The 14194-nt window shown below is 41.6% G+C and overlaps 1 protein-coding gene across 1 annotated transcript in view; it reads right to left on the reverse strand.

The window, feature by feature from the left end:
* The window catches only part of LOC113992168 (complement C4-like), a 59694-nt gene extending 53614 nt beyond the window's left edge, over positions 1-6080 (reverse strand). The window contains exon 1 of the mRNA XM_027729236.2: positions 5896-6080. The gene's annotated coding sequence lies outside the window, so the exon portion shown is untranslated. The remainder of the gene's footprint in view (positions 1-5895) is intronic.
* Positions 6081-14194: the final 8114 nt, after the last annotated feature.

Here is a 14194-nt window from a genome sequence, read left to right on the forward strand (position 1 = left end):
CCCTGTGCAGCAGGCAGGGTATCTGCTCTTCTGGTACAGAGGGGTAAAGGCTGGATGACTTTTGTAGCAGCTCCGTGGGACAGTTATTCAGGTAATATATCTTTAGTCTTCCTTCTGCCATAGAGCTCTGATTCTTTGTGACCTTCAGCTTTTTAGGCAGCTATTTGGGTGAATAATGTGCCTCTTTGTACTGTCAGGCACAGATACAGGAGGAAATGGAGGATGTAGCAGGAATCTTCCCTCTTGCTAACCCAGTTTTACAGAAAACCATCTCCAGCAGAATGACACAAAAGAAGTCAGCTCAGCTGCCCTCTCAGTGGCTTAGATGCAGAGGGGACTACTGGTGCTTTCAGAAAGAGACCAGGTCCCCAAAGCCCTTCTGATGGTACTTGGGTCAGACACACCCTGCCCAGATGATCAGTTTACATTACATTGTACCTACAGAAAAAAAGGTGAAACTATAACAAAATGTGAACACAAAGGATGTTTTCATTTATTTAGTCAACACATCTTGAAAGGAACATGGATCTGCCCCTGCTAATAAGTGATTACATGTTCTGTGATGTTGTGCTGGTTTTGGCTGGGATAGATTTAATTTCTTCAGAGTAGCTGGTATGGGGCTGAGTTTTGGATTTGAGCTGAAAACACTGTTGATAACACAGATGTTTTAGTTACTGCTGAGCAGTGATGTAACAGAGTCAAGGCCTTTTCTGGTTCTCACACCACTCCACTAGTGAGTCGGCTTTGGGTGCAGAAGAAGTAAGGAGGGACACAGCCAGGACCGCTCACACCAATTGACCAAAAGGATATTCCACTTCATACCATATGGCATCGTGCCCAGCATATAAAGCTGGGGGAAGGAGGAAGGAAGTGAGGAATGTTTGGAATTTTTCTTCCCAGTGTCTCATTTTCAGTCTTCCAATTTTCTCCCTTATCCTGATGCAGAGGGAACGAGTGAGCAGCTGTCTGGTACTAGTCGTTGGATGCGGTTAAACTATGACATATTTATTTTTATGATGTGGGACACATTTTCAGACCCATCATGCTCAATTTTGACCTGATTTTGGAATGATGAAAACAAATTTTCACTCACATCAGGATGTGGTCTAAAAACACTTTTCTTCAGGTTCAGCTTGTGGTCCCAGCAGGATCCTGCTGTTACCTCTGACAGTAGCCTGGCCTGCTGTGAATGCCACTCTTCTCTCCCCTCTTCAGGGTTGGGGGCTAGAGAGGTTTTGTAGGTGGTGCCATTCACATCTGGGCATCAGTCTTAGCTTTTCTTCTACCTGCACTGGGTGTGCCTGTGGTGTCACTCTGGATCAATGAGGTAGAAGAAATAAACAGCAGGTTTGAAAGAGTCAGTGCCCATGACACTCTGAGCCTCAGATAGAAGCCCAGATCTGTGATCTAACTGCCTGCTTGCTTATGCTGTTCCTGGGCTTGGACACCATCTAGTATTGCACCTGGAGCCCACTGGCCTCTGCCATCTAAATGATGAAGCAGGCTCCTTCTCCAGATGATACATGGCATGGGCTGCCAAGGCTGGCCCTTACCAAGCATCTCAGTCTTGGGCTGCTATGTTCTGCCTTGCAGGCTTTTCTCATCCCTTGCTGCCACCAGCAGCAGTTTCTTCAAATCTGAGGCTGGCTCCTATTACATGGGCTCTTACACTTCTGCCTGAGCAATGACAAATAAATAAATGAACAGTCATCAGAGACATCATTACAAATTACAACATAATGTAACGGATCACTAAATTTCCAAACACCTCCCCTTTCTTTGATGACTTCATAAAGCTTCTTGGCTTTGGTAAGTACACTACAGATGTACATTTAGCAGCAAGTCCAGCTTCAGTGGCTGTGGAGAAGAGTATTAACAGCATTTACTTGTACATTATTCTATAAATATCCACCATAAGTTTTTGCATGTATTCTCCACTGAGGTGCAAAAAAGCACTGTCTCACTGTGGCAGCATCAATGCCTCTGACCTGCATCATATGTGGGATGTTAATATACTTTAAGACAGAATCTTGCAGCCAGAATCTGCACAACCTGCAGCATCTATATACTGCTGTTACTGCAGCTTGAAGCAGCAAGAAGGAAGATTTGGAACAACATAGTTTTTTAAAAAAAATGTTTTTCCCTCTATCATATGGTTAGAAAAAGTGCATTCCACACCTCTGATTATTCTGTATGTGATTATTCTGAAATAGCAGCTTGTATGGATAGGAATATAAAGTACTATGTAGAATATTCCATCTTGGTAACACACCATAAAAATCACTTGCCCCTCTGAAAATATTAGCCGTAACAGCATCCTGCATCTTCAGGCATAGCTTTCACATCTGTAATTTCTCCTTATCATTTTGCTTGCAGAGTCTTGCTGTGTCTGTTTGAAAAGCATCACTTAGAGCAGTGATGGATAGGACAGAGTCAGGGAGGCTGAAGGGGAGCGTGCACATACGTACGGAGCCCTGGTGCCATCCAGCGGGCAGCTGTGCTCTCCACTGTGGGAGTAAGCTTTCAGGGAGAACTGTGAAATTCCCAGTCCGGCTTTCTGAAACCCCTTTGTGCCTCCCAGACTTGTACTAGTAGTAAAGGGGAGTCAGCTCCGGATTCCCACTCCCTCAGGTGGTTCTCCTCAGTGCAAGCTGCTCGTACATGTGCTGCGGATCCAAGCTCCTTCAATACAGCTAGTGGGGTTTAAAAAGCAATTTGGGTTATCTGAGTGGAGGGACCCCATCCCAGTCTGCTTCAAGGAGTGCTTAAACACTTGTATGGAAAAAAAAAAAGAAAAACATAGAATAATACTGCCTAAGCAAGTCCCAGGGGACCCACTGGCAGTACAGAATCAAGTATCTCTTTTGAGACACCTCTGGTGGCATTCACTTCGGGATACTGAGAGCTGGCCACCTCTTGGCATCACAGCCTTTACTCAACTGTCTCCAAAACCATCTTGTCTAGATGCAAGTCCAGGTTTCTATCCAGCTTTTTGTCCTATTGTCTCGTCTATCATTTTGCAAGAAATTGCAGCAGCAAAGGCAGTGCTGTTCATGCCATATTTTAAGGGTAGGTTTTTACAAAGTCAATGCACTCTCAGTTGGTAGAACAGTTCAGAGTCATGAACACCTTGCCCTGCTCAGTTGCATCAGCCTCATGGCACTAGACCCTGGAAGGCAAGATGAAATGGTTTTTGTTGACCACTACAGTTTATTGCCAAGAACAAGGCTTATCTCTTTTGAGTCCTTTCTGGAGTTAATATTGCAGTCAGAAGCTTGACCCCACTCCATGCCTTATGGACTTTTTGATTTACTGCAACACACTCTTCCCACTCTCAGCAAGTCAAGAGCTTATCTGGGAAAATAGATGCCTTGAAAATGTGGGGCCCTTATTCTCTGTTCCGGCTAGATTCCACTTATAACTATAAGGGAGGGGGAAAGATTATGTTAAACCATCTTTAAGCTCTCTGTATTTCACAGTAGGCAAAGGACTAACTCTACTTCTAATAGGAATTAAAGTGCCTTAAGGTATTGTGATATAAGATCAGCTGTTTAGGAATGCTAACACATTTCTGACCCACAGGAATAGGCAGAGAGGGTTTTTGGCTTCTGTCATAACTTGTATCTTTGAGGTTAAGAGACAAAATAAATCCTTCTGAGGGTATTTATTTTACCCTTACTACTTATTTTTCTTTACAATCTGCAAATAGCCCTTCTGATGTGGGGGTTATAGTAAAAATAAAGACTGGTTTAATTATATTTACCATGCTCTTAAAGAATAAGTAACCCTATCTGCAACTCAGATATCTGAAAGCGCACTCTCTAAGGAGTCAGACAGGCAGGATCTGCTTCAACAGAGCAGTCCAAGACCATATAAAAACAAGATAATGTGTATAGGGTAGGTACAGAAGAATGCAGCTATGTGCTTAGGAAAACACTCCTCATGCAAACTGAGATAAAGCAAAAGACATTCCTCCCTTTTCTGCAGCCCTGAGAGATGTACTCTGACTGCCTCCGTATCTGCCTGCCAAGGTGACCCACGAACACCATTTATGTGGTTATGTACATCCCCCTGCCCTCGCTCATTGGGGCTACTCTTCACTTTTTTTTTTAATCACCTAACACAGAACTATCTCCTGTTTTTCCACTGCAGGAGTCCCCAGTGAAAAGAAGCTAGGACCTCAGAACACAGCCCTAGCTGATTAGAAAGAAGTGTGTTCCTTGCTAGTGGCTAGAGAAAAGAAAATAAAATGTTTCTCATACCCTGGAGTTTGGAGAGTCAGCCTGGCCTTGCCAAAGTCCAAGTTTATCTTTACTTATGGAGACTCCTTAAATGGCTGGAGAGGAAATATGGCTAGGAAAATCTATGCAGAGGAATCTGCTCACACCCATAGTGTTGGGTTTTATTTAGAATAAGAGAAGACTAAGATACAGGGATAAACTCGTGGAAGGGTAGTTGCATAAGGAATTCCCTAGTGGGTGTTTTTTTTTTTTTTTTAGGGGGGGGAATGGTCAGCCAGACAAAAACTCAGGTTAAAAGTCAAGAAGTAAAACTGTGGGGCTGTAGTTGTGTTTTGATCTCCCCATACCACTGTTTTTTGTGGTTATGCGCAAGTGGGGATACCCAGGGTGCCCTAGCATCCTGGTTGTTCAGCATCCCTGCATCAGTGAAATGAGAGGAGTGAGATTTCCCAACAGCAGCTCTGAAGCAAAGTGTGTACATATGGGTGTACACCTGGAGGTGAAGGAGCTGAGGATAAGAATTTAAAAAAGCAGATACAGATCTTCATCCAGCACCATCGCTAAAGAGAGAGTGGATGAAATATCACCTTCCTTCTCCCACTTTACTTTCCAGCAACAGTAGTCAGAATTGGTCTAATTTCTGGTTTCCTTGAAAACTCTTTAGTGAGCATGTTTACTGTTACAGCTGGAGTGCAAATAGTGTAGGTAAAGAAAAGTCTGTGAATAAAGAGATTTTGGTAGTTCAGAGGGATTTAAGAGATGTATGCATATGTAGGTTTACATGCGTGTGTGTGTACCCATGCGTGGATGAGCACTCATCTTACACAAGTTTTGAGAGTTTGGAAATTTTCTTTGGACTGTGCAATAGCTGAAAAGAACAGAAGGTGGCATGTTTCCAGCATTTTCATCCAGCAAGAAAGTTCAGTAAAGGAAATGCAAGAAAGATCTACAGTAAAGGGAAAAAGGATACAGAAGGAGGAATAAGACAGCTAAGCCCAGATCACCTCCAATTTGATAAATCTCTGCTGTTAATGATTGTGCTAATGATGAAGGCTATTTATTTTCCCTGTTTTTGCAATTCACTGATGCCAAAATGGGCTGATTTTACTAGTCTCTGGAAACAACCTCGTCAGTTGTGATACACTTCATTTTGAGTACAGTAATATTTTATGAAAATTGTAAAATGTGGTTGGGGTTTTTTTTAGTTGTTTTGTTGTTTGTTTGACTTGTGTTTTTTTAATGATAAAATTCACACAGTATCAAGACCCATGTAAGGAAGATAAAAGTAGCCCTGACAGTTTCCCTTGCAGTGCAGTTACATAGGAGATAGCAGCAGGCAGAAAGGAGAATTAATTTGCATTTGCCCAAACATTCTGTAACAAGAACTCAAAAGAAATGAATTAAAGATTACAGAACTGTTTGTTCTCAAGTCATTAAATTAAGATCTTTCTGAATATTCAATCAGGCTTTGTGAAACTCTTAGTGCAAACAGGTGCTTTTTAGCCTGCAGGAATTATCTTAGCCTGCCTGCTTTTCTGTAAAGCACACATTTAACTCTCTTTTCCAATCCACGAAACTGTGATAAGCAACAGGTTCCCCACCCCCTGTGTGACAGAAGAAAAAGCCCCATTTACAGCTGATGTTGGTGACTCACCAGGTAGGATGCTCCTCGTGTCTTGAACACTCCTTTTCACTATTCTGTGACTAATCGCCACAGCTCGTTTAATGAGAGCAGACTGCTCCAGAGGGACAGCAAAGGCTGGTTTGAGCAGGACCAAAGTGACCTCTCCTGTCCCAGCTGGGGGTGCCAGGAGCCACCAGGGAACGAAGGTTCACATCCTATGGGAATAAAGCACTTTTGTTGCCCCTTTGAGAAATCTTGGACTGCATCTGACAGCAGACAGCCCTTCTTTGTTTAGCAGCCAAACTGCCTCATTCCCTGGGCAGTTGATTAGCTTTTAACTTCATACCTTCACCAGATGAAAGACTCCCTTAAAATATCTGGGGACAAGGGAGTGAGGCTTCAGGTGGCCCAGAGGCTGGGAGCATCCCCAGCCACAGGCCCCTGCAAACACAAGCTCACTGATGGAGCCTGCTGCCTTCCCTCTCTTTAGTGGCATTTCCAAGCCACTTTGCTACTGGGGGACCAAAACCAGCTCACAGTAGTTCCAGAAGGGGGGCCAAGAGCCCAGCAGCTCAGGAAAGGGGCACAAGGAGAAGCTGCTGCCACATTTTTCAGCCCCTAGGCTGCAGGCTCTTGGGACAGGGAAATCCTGTTGCTGCAGCATCTTGACATAAAATAAATAAAAGAAGCATGGACTTTTGGAAGACTTCTGTTTTTAACTTCTCTTTTTCTTAATGCATTTACTTGCTGATCTCTAAACACAAGGTATCTTGGATGAATGGTTGTGCTTCTCCTTGGCATCCTGCAGCAGATCTGGACTAAGAAGCTCAAAGCTGGAAGTAGAGATTGCATCTGCTGGTCCCAGGAGCCGCCACTGCTGAGGTCACCATCTGGGAGACAGTCCTGAATGCCACCAGTTTGCTTATTTTGGACTCCAGCAGAGTGTATCAAATCAGTCCCTTACCCCAAAGCCCTGGGAGGTGCAGTCTCAGGTTTTGACTGTGGGTCTGGCTCCTGTGATTCCTTCCAGTCAAATACACCTCGAATTTTGCTTCCCAGCTTGTAACACTTCATTCTTGTGAACTTGTCTGAGAAATTACATATAAATAAAAATTGTATTATATAAAAAATTACATTAAATATCTACAACTTACATAGTATATAAAATGCACAGATTAGATACAATTATATGCTGTATATGTATGTTTAAAATATATATTACATGAGAAAACCTCTATAAAATATATATAATAATAAAAACATATTTTTTGTGTGTGTGTTTGTGTCTGTGTGCACACATGTACAGTTGTACATGTCATGCTTTGAAACCAAACATTTTGGTGGAGAATAACACTTCTCAGCACTTCTTGAGAAGACAGGAGTAACGCATATTACCACAGCTGACAGTTCTAAATGGGAACTATAGGCAATGCCTAAATGCTGCAAGAATTTTTTTGAATTGTTGGTCTCACACTTACCATTCATAGTGATGTTACGGATGTCAAATACAGTTCCTGAGGAAACTGAAGTTTCCTGAGCGAGAAATATCACCCTGGCACTGTCATTGAGAGCTAAATTGGAAAGGAAAATCCAAGCATCATACCAAGTCAAACAGCTTGGACAGATGCTGTTATTGGTGGTCTTATTCTGTGCATAGTGTTGCAAGGTAGAAAAATCATCACAGCTGAGGAAAGAGTTATAAATTAGTGCCCTAATTGCAGCAGGTGTGCAAACAAAACTCTTCAGTCAAATGTGCGGTAACAGAATCTGAATTTCCCAGAAAAGCTGTTTAACTATAAAACTAGTTGAGAAAAAACCTTCAGCAAGAGAAAGCAGGTATTGAATTGCTCACATGTAGCCTGGCTACATAAAAACAAGGAGTGAATTTTGCCTCTGAAACTTGCTTTTTTTTAGGTGCCAGCCTGGTTAAAAACAGTTAAGTTAGCAACAAAACAGTTTCAGGCATGCACCCACCTGGCTATGTCCTGCAGCTGGGTTAGGTCTCAGTGCACACCCTGCCGTGTTGAGAGTCATGGCTAAAAAAACAAGATTTTCCCGTAACCAATCACGACATGTAGACCCTTAATCAGCAGTAAGAATTGCACTTCTCTCTTGCACTTCTGTTCAGCAACTTTTAGATGTCTGTTACCAGCATAATTTTGTCTATTAAAGGGGTTTTTTTAGACCTTGTTACTAAAGTTCACCTGAGGGGAGTGAACATGATCTGCTGAGACCTTTGCCACTGACATCTTGGAAGACATGACATACATGAGCATATCGCCTGTGCAGCATGGCAATCTGTGTTTGACATTGCAACCTGCACTGAAAGAAGTCCTCAGGAGTGCAAAGGAGCTGTGAGAGACTCTGTGCTGTACTGCACACCCTGATGCATTAGGGTTGCTTGGAATATTGAGGGCAACTTGTGGCACGTCTGCTAAATCCTGGGCAGATGAAAGTTGCTGTGTGTGTGATGCATGGGCAGCTGTTGATGTCCATAAGCCATTACAAGTTTTTCTCCATCTATGCTCTTCAAGGGTGGATCCAAATCTTTCCTTTCCTCCTACTGGGAGAGAGTGCTTCAAAATCCTGACAGAGGAGGCCAGGAATCCTGACTCCAGAAGACTGTGTAAGGCACATTATTGATGAGGTGGTCTGTGGTACTGTTGTGTGATGCTGCTATGAGATGTGAGCACAGAAAGGCACCTATGAAGCCAACCTCCTCGGTTTCACAGATTTGACAATACAGGGGACCAGTCCCTGTGGGGCATAGTGTAGCTTGCTGTACTGAAATCCATGTGTCTTGCCAAGAAATGGAAGAGCCCAGCCACCTCCCCCTGAGCTACTACTTTTAAAGAATTTGGTATTTATGCTTCTCTCTTACCATGACCATTTTGGTGCCATTAGAAACATAAAAAATACATCAGTGAAAGAGACACTTGAAAGCCTAAGAAATATTATTTTAACCTTTTGTTACACACAGCAGAGAATAAATGGAGTCTGTTTATAAGGTAAATAAAATCATCAACAGTATCTTTTACCTTGGCCCTCACAGTCCTCTCTCCAGATGCTTTACTTCATTCTGTCCAGATCATATGCCTTCACAGGATATGCACCAGGAAAAGGCTATCGGATCATGGTACCATTTCAAGGAGTCCTCAGCAGGAGGTTTAAGCAGATGTGAGGTGCAGGTAAACCAGCTGTTAGAGGCCTAGAGTGCTGATAAATGGAAACTTTCATTCCTCACTTAACTCAAGAAAAAACCCACAACACCCCACATTATGGTTTTTGCACTTTATATTACCAATTCCAAGCTTGGGACTGGTGGGTCTTTGTACAACTGTTAGTGCAAAAGATTGGCTCTTCTGGGTTTGGTGATCTGCCTTCGACAGTGCCCAGTAATGAAGGGAAGAGAAAGGAAAAAGATGACCAGCTTGATCCTTCTCCTGAATCCTCCTGACTTTTACTAGTCCAGCCTTTCTGAACTGGCTGTTGATGCAAACAGATGATTGCAATGGACTTTTTTCTCATGAATTTCACTCTTTTTTAGTTTGGTATGCACATCATCCTTCAGTAATGAGTCTTGCAAATTTTAATTTTAGATCAGATTATTAGGTATTAACTACTTTGTTTCAATCTTGTAGCCAGAAAATTTTGCTGAGTGGAACCTCTCTAAAATATTACAAGAAACAGTGAATCACTGTTCCCTAGTCACTGTCTCTGTGAGATTTAGAATATAACGAACCTCTATAATACTCTCCCTTGGGTAATTCTTTCCAAGGTTAAAGAGTAGAGGAGAGTTTTATCTGTTTAATCTCCTTATGGTGAAGACATTCCTTACCTTTTATCATCCTGTTTGTCATTTGCTGCGTCATTTATTTCCATTATATACTTTTTGGGGAAGGGAATGCAAGTGGAAGGAAAGCAGAAAGTAATATATTATCAAAGACGTGGGCACAACATGCACTTATCCAGAATGTCTCTTCTTGTGTTCCATGCCGAGTTACACCTTTTGCTGCAAAAATGGTCAAAAAGACGCTAGAGAGGATGATTGTTACACATTATCTTCCAGTTCCACTAGTTTAACTTGAGCACTTTAACTTGTACAGCTACAGATTCATGCTTTACTTGTAAACTTACACTCAGGAAAACTTGTATCATGAATCTGCAGGTAACGGGACCCAGCAGGAATCCAGAATATGCTTGAGTATTGGCCATGAAATGAAACAAGATGTATCATTTAAGGATCTTCCAGTTGTTAGTTTCATTTTTACTGGAAGTCAGTGGCTACTTACCAAAGCAACAGTAGTACAAAGTAAATTCTGAATGGATTATCTCATGAGACAAATAACAAAACCCCCAAAACTCAAGCAGCCAACTACTTCAGAGCAATTTACTGAACAGCTTACAAAGTTGAAGGATTCAATGATAGGAGTTGAATTCCTTTGGGGTAGGAGTCATTCTTTCAAAAGACAGTGAGACTGCCCTAAAAATCCCTGTCTCATATAGATGCTGATATGGGACTAAGCTGGGGCTGTGAAATGAAAGTCACCCTGGACTTGTTGAAACACGCTTGAACATCTTAGGAGTACCAAAATTCCACTAAGTGCCAAAACGAGCGTGGACTTGAACAAACATGTACCTGACTTGATTACTGTGAATCTTGGAGTGAGAAATTAATGCCCTTTGATTTATTGATAGTGCTATAGTCCTGTGACCAGATTCTTTATTCTTTATTCATTTACATATACAGCTATTTATATTGGTGCAGGACAGAAACTCTTTCAGTCTGATTTGTCCTGGCAGAAATCACAACACAGAGCTCACAAATTTGACACAGGATGGCTCTGCTCAGTCTAAGTAACTGCTGAGTGTAATTCACATGAACAAGGGTAGGTGGCAGGAGTCAATAGACATAGCAGGAATTGCTGACTGCTAGTTTATCTTTCCTTATAGCAGTTGGTAAGTGTACAGCACCACCCCTGTAACTAGTCATGAAGTATGGCCTTTCTGACAGTGTAGGAAGTAGGTGCTTGCCTAAATTCACACAGAAATCAGAGGTCAGTGCTGACCAGTTTACCAAGGATGGGGTGAGAAGGGAGAAGTTCAGAGCTGCTTTTTCTTTCTGCATCATCGTATGTGTGTATTATCTCTCTCTCTCTCTCTCTCTAAACAGTTTCACCATAAGTGTCTACATCCATCAGTGATATATTTGCCCCCGGGAAAAAACAAACAAACAAACAAACAAAACTAATGAGTGGGCAGAAGAAACAACTGACAGTGCTGCATGAACAAGGGAACTGCTCCCTGCATACTCAACTTCACTTGTCAATGAGACTAGTAAAATAAACCTTGTCAGCACACAGGAACATCGCAATCCAGCCTACAAAGACTTGCAGATGCCTAGAGATTTCTGATGTTCTGGAATTGAAAGATAAATCCATCTCTGACTCATGAGAACAACCACAACGATTCAAAAACAACCTTAGTGCCAAACACTTTGTGACCAGAAAACAATCAGCTCAGGAACAAAGCAGTAAGATTTATTGCAAACACAGTAAGTTTATATTCTTCCACTGATGTGACAAATTAATTTTTCTTAACACTGCATTACTGACCTCTCTTCAGAGGGTGGTATTCATACAAGAACTTTAGATCAGTAACCAAACAGAAGTAGTTTTATTTTTTTCCTGGTACAAATGCCAAATATCACAGCCATAAACATAAGCAAAAAATTGTTCCAAATAAATATGACAGCTTGATAACAAATTTAAACACAGTAATTATTGTATAAATGGTTAAACAAATGGTATTACTGCTAGCAGAATAAGCATCTCCAGGGAAAAGACGATTGAATACATAGTCTGGAAATAGATTAAATATATATATAAAATATACTCAGTTTATTGCATGGATAGATAAATATTAAAATATTTGTGCATATAACTGGGAACGAGGCACTTATTCAGGTTAGTATAAACAAGGCCACTTGTTAAGTAGAAGGGAAAATGTTAATAAGCTTTCAAAACACGTTGCTGAAATCTAAAAACTTGAAGCCATAATAAAAAAAATCAGCATGCTGTTACAGAGGTATTTATAGTTCACTGAATTGTAAGAAATCCAGTTTCTTAAGAATGGGAAAAATCTGGCATGCTTTACCAAAAACATTGGGATTTTTTTCCCAGGAAGAGGACTTCGATATCTGACTTATGAATCTCACTTATGGTTGTCCAGCTTTTCTGTGCTTACTGTGTCCATTTCTTTGTTATCACCAGTCTGCACTATTATTTTATATATTGTTAGAAAAACATTAGACTGGTAATCCCCATCAATCTAAATATTTTACAAAGTTGTAATCAGATGCCATTCAAAGCAGTGATCAAGTTGTTTACCAGGCTAAATATATGGCTTGTAGAACACATGGGTTTTGATGTGACTTTATAAAAAAAATAATAATTAGAAAAGATTTTGCCTGCAAGGAACTTTAGTGATATTTCAGCCTGGAAAAATTCAAAAGCAGAAAAATAGTTCTATTGATAAACACCTAATTTCTGTATTTTATATATATTTTTTAAAAAAAGATCTCTGCTTATACAAAACAGGCATTTCATAAATATTAAAATGTTCTATTATTTACATGTGTCCCATTTTACTGTAGAATCATTGACTGCTGTTATCCAAACATGCAAGTTCTAGGAGGGAAATTCTGCTTTTCACATCGTGATTTCACATACGTGTACAAAGGCAAATTTGATCTTAGGTTACATTTGCAACTTAATGGTGAACTTACTAAATACAAAAAGTATCTGTGGGTTAAGTCTTTGATCAATCTAGCACACATAATACATGGATCACAAAACCGGGAACATTAAAAGAGCAAATTGATGTCAGGTGACTAGGGAAAAGGTCTAAAGCACTGGGCATGGCTTACAGATAATTCTTTCAGGCTAGAACTCAGATTAGTTAAAATAAAGGATGACTGCTAGAGTTTAGTAACAGAGTTTGACCCTTGGGTTGCTGCAAACATCCTTCAATTAAGCTCTCTAATCACTGTCTTTAGAAAACCTAGAAAAGGTAAGAAAGATTTTGACCTGGTTCATTTTGCGAAAAACTGATGAACTCCCATTAAATGAGCGAAGTCATAACAATACAATGAGTCTCTCTGTGGGCATACTCACACTGAATCATAGCACAGATATTCCTAGGCTAGCAGACCTCCACATTTCTGAGTCTTTATGGCTCAGAGGGCAGTTGTGCAGTATTACTAGGTCAGGTTTATCTGTGCTGACTGAGCACCACAGCCAGGCCAGGAAGTGTTTTGGATGGATTTTTTTTCTAGTTCAGAGGCAGCATTGTGTGGTTACAGCCAGGCTGCTTTCAAGTTGAATCCTGCTCAGCTAACTCAGATCCCTGCAGCATGATACCCGGAATACCAAATGCCAAGGGTATTGCAGCTGAAGATAGTTTCTAGTTCCACAAGATGGTGGAAGGGAACAGGCAAAGTTTCAACATCGTACTTTAGAGTTTATATAGTTTAACTCCATTGAGAAATACATTGGCAACTGCACTGACTCCACTGCAGTTTAACATCTTTGTTGGTGACGAGGACAGTGGGATCAAGCGCAACTTCAGCAAGTTTGCCGACAACACCAAGCTGTGTAGTGTCGTAGACATGCTAGAGGGAAGGGATGGCACCCTGAGGGACCTTGACAGGCTTGAGAGGTGGGCCTGTGTGAACCTCATGAAGTTCAAGAAGGCCAAGTGCAAGGTCCTGCACCTGAATCAGGGCAATTCCAAGCACAGAGACAGGCTGGGTGGAGAATGAATTAAGAGCAGCCCTGAGGAGAAAGACTTGAGGGTGCTGGTGAATGAGAAGCTGAACACAAGCTGGCAATGTGCACTTGTAGCCCAGAAAGCCAACTCTATCCTGGGCTGCATCATAAGAAGTGTGGCCAGCAGGTCAAGGGAGGTGATTCTTCTGCTTTACTCCACTCTTGTGAGGTCCCACCTAAAGTACTGTGTCCAGCTCTGGGGCCTCCAACATAAGTGGACCTGTTGGAGTGAGTCCAGAGGATGGCCATGAAGATGATCACAGGGCTGGAACACCTCTCCTATGATGACAGGCTCAGAGAGTTGTGATTGTTCAGCCTGGAGAAGAGAAGGCTTTGGGGAGACCTGAAAACAGCCTTCTAGTTCCTGGATGGGGCCTACAAGAAAGCTGGGGAGGGACTTCATACAAGGGAATGTAGCAATAGCACAAGGAGTAATGACTTCAAACTGAAAGAGGATAGGTTTACATATTAGGAAGAAATTTACTGTGAGGGTGGTGAGA

Source organism: Pipra filicauda, unplaced genomic scaffold (assembly GCF_003945595.2).
Source record: "Pipra filicauda isolate LSUMZ 115617 unplaced genomic scaffold, ASM394559v2 scaffold124_size2119055_pilon, whole genome shotgun sequence".
Classification (NCBI taxonomy): domain Eukaryota; kingdom Metazoa; phylum Chordata; class Aves; order Passeriformes; family Pipridae; genus Pipra; species Pipra filicauda.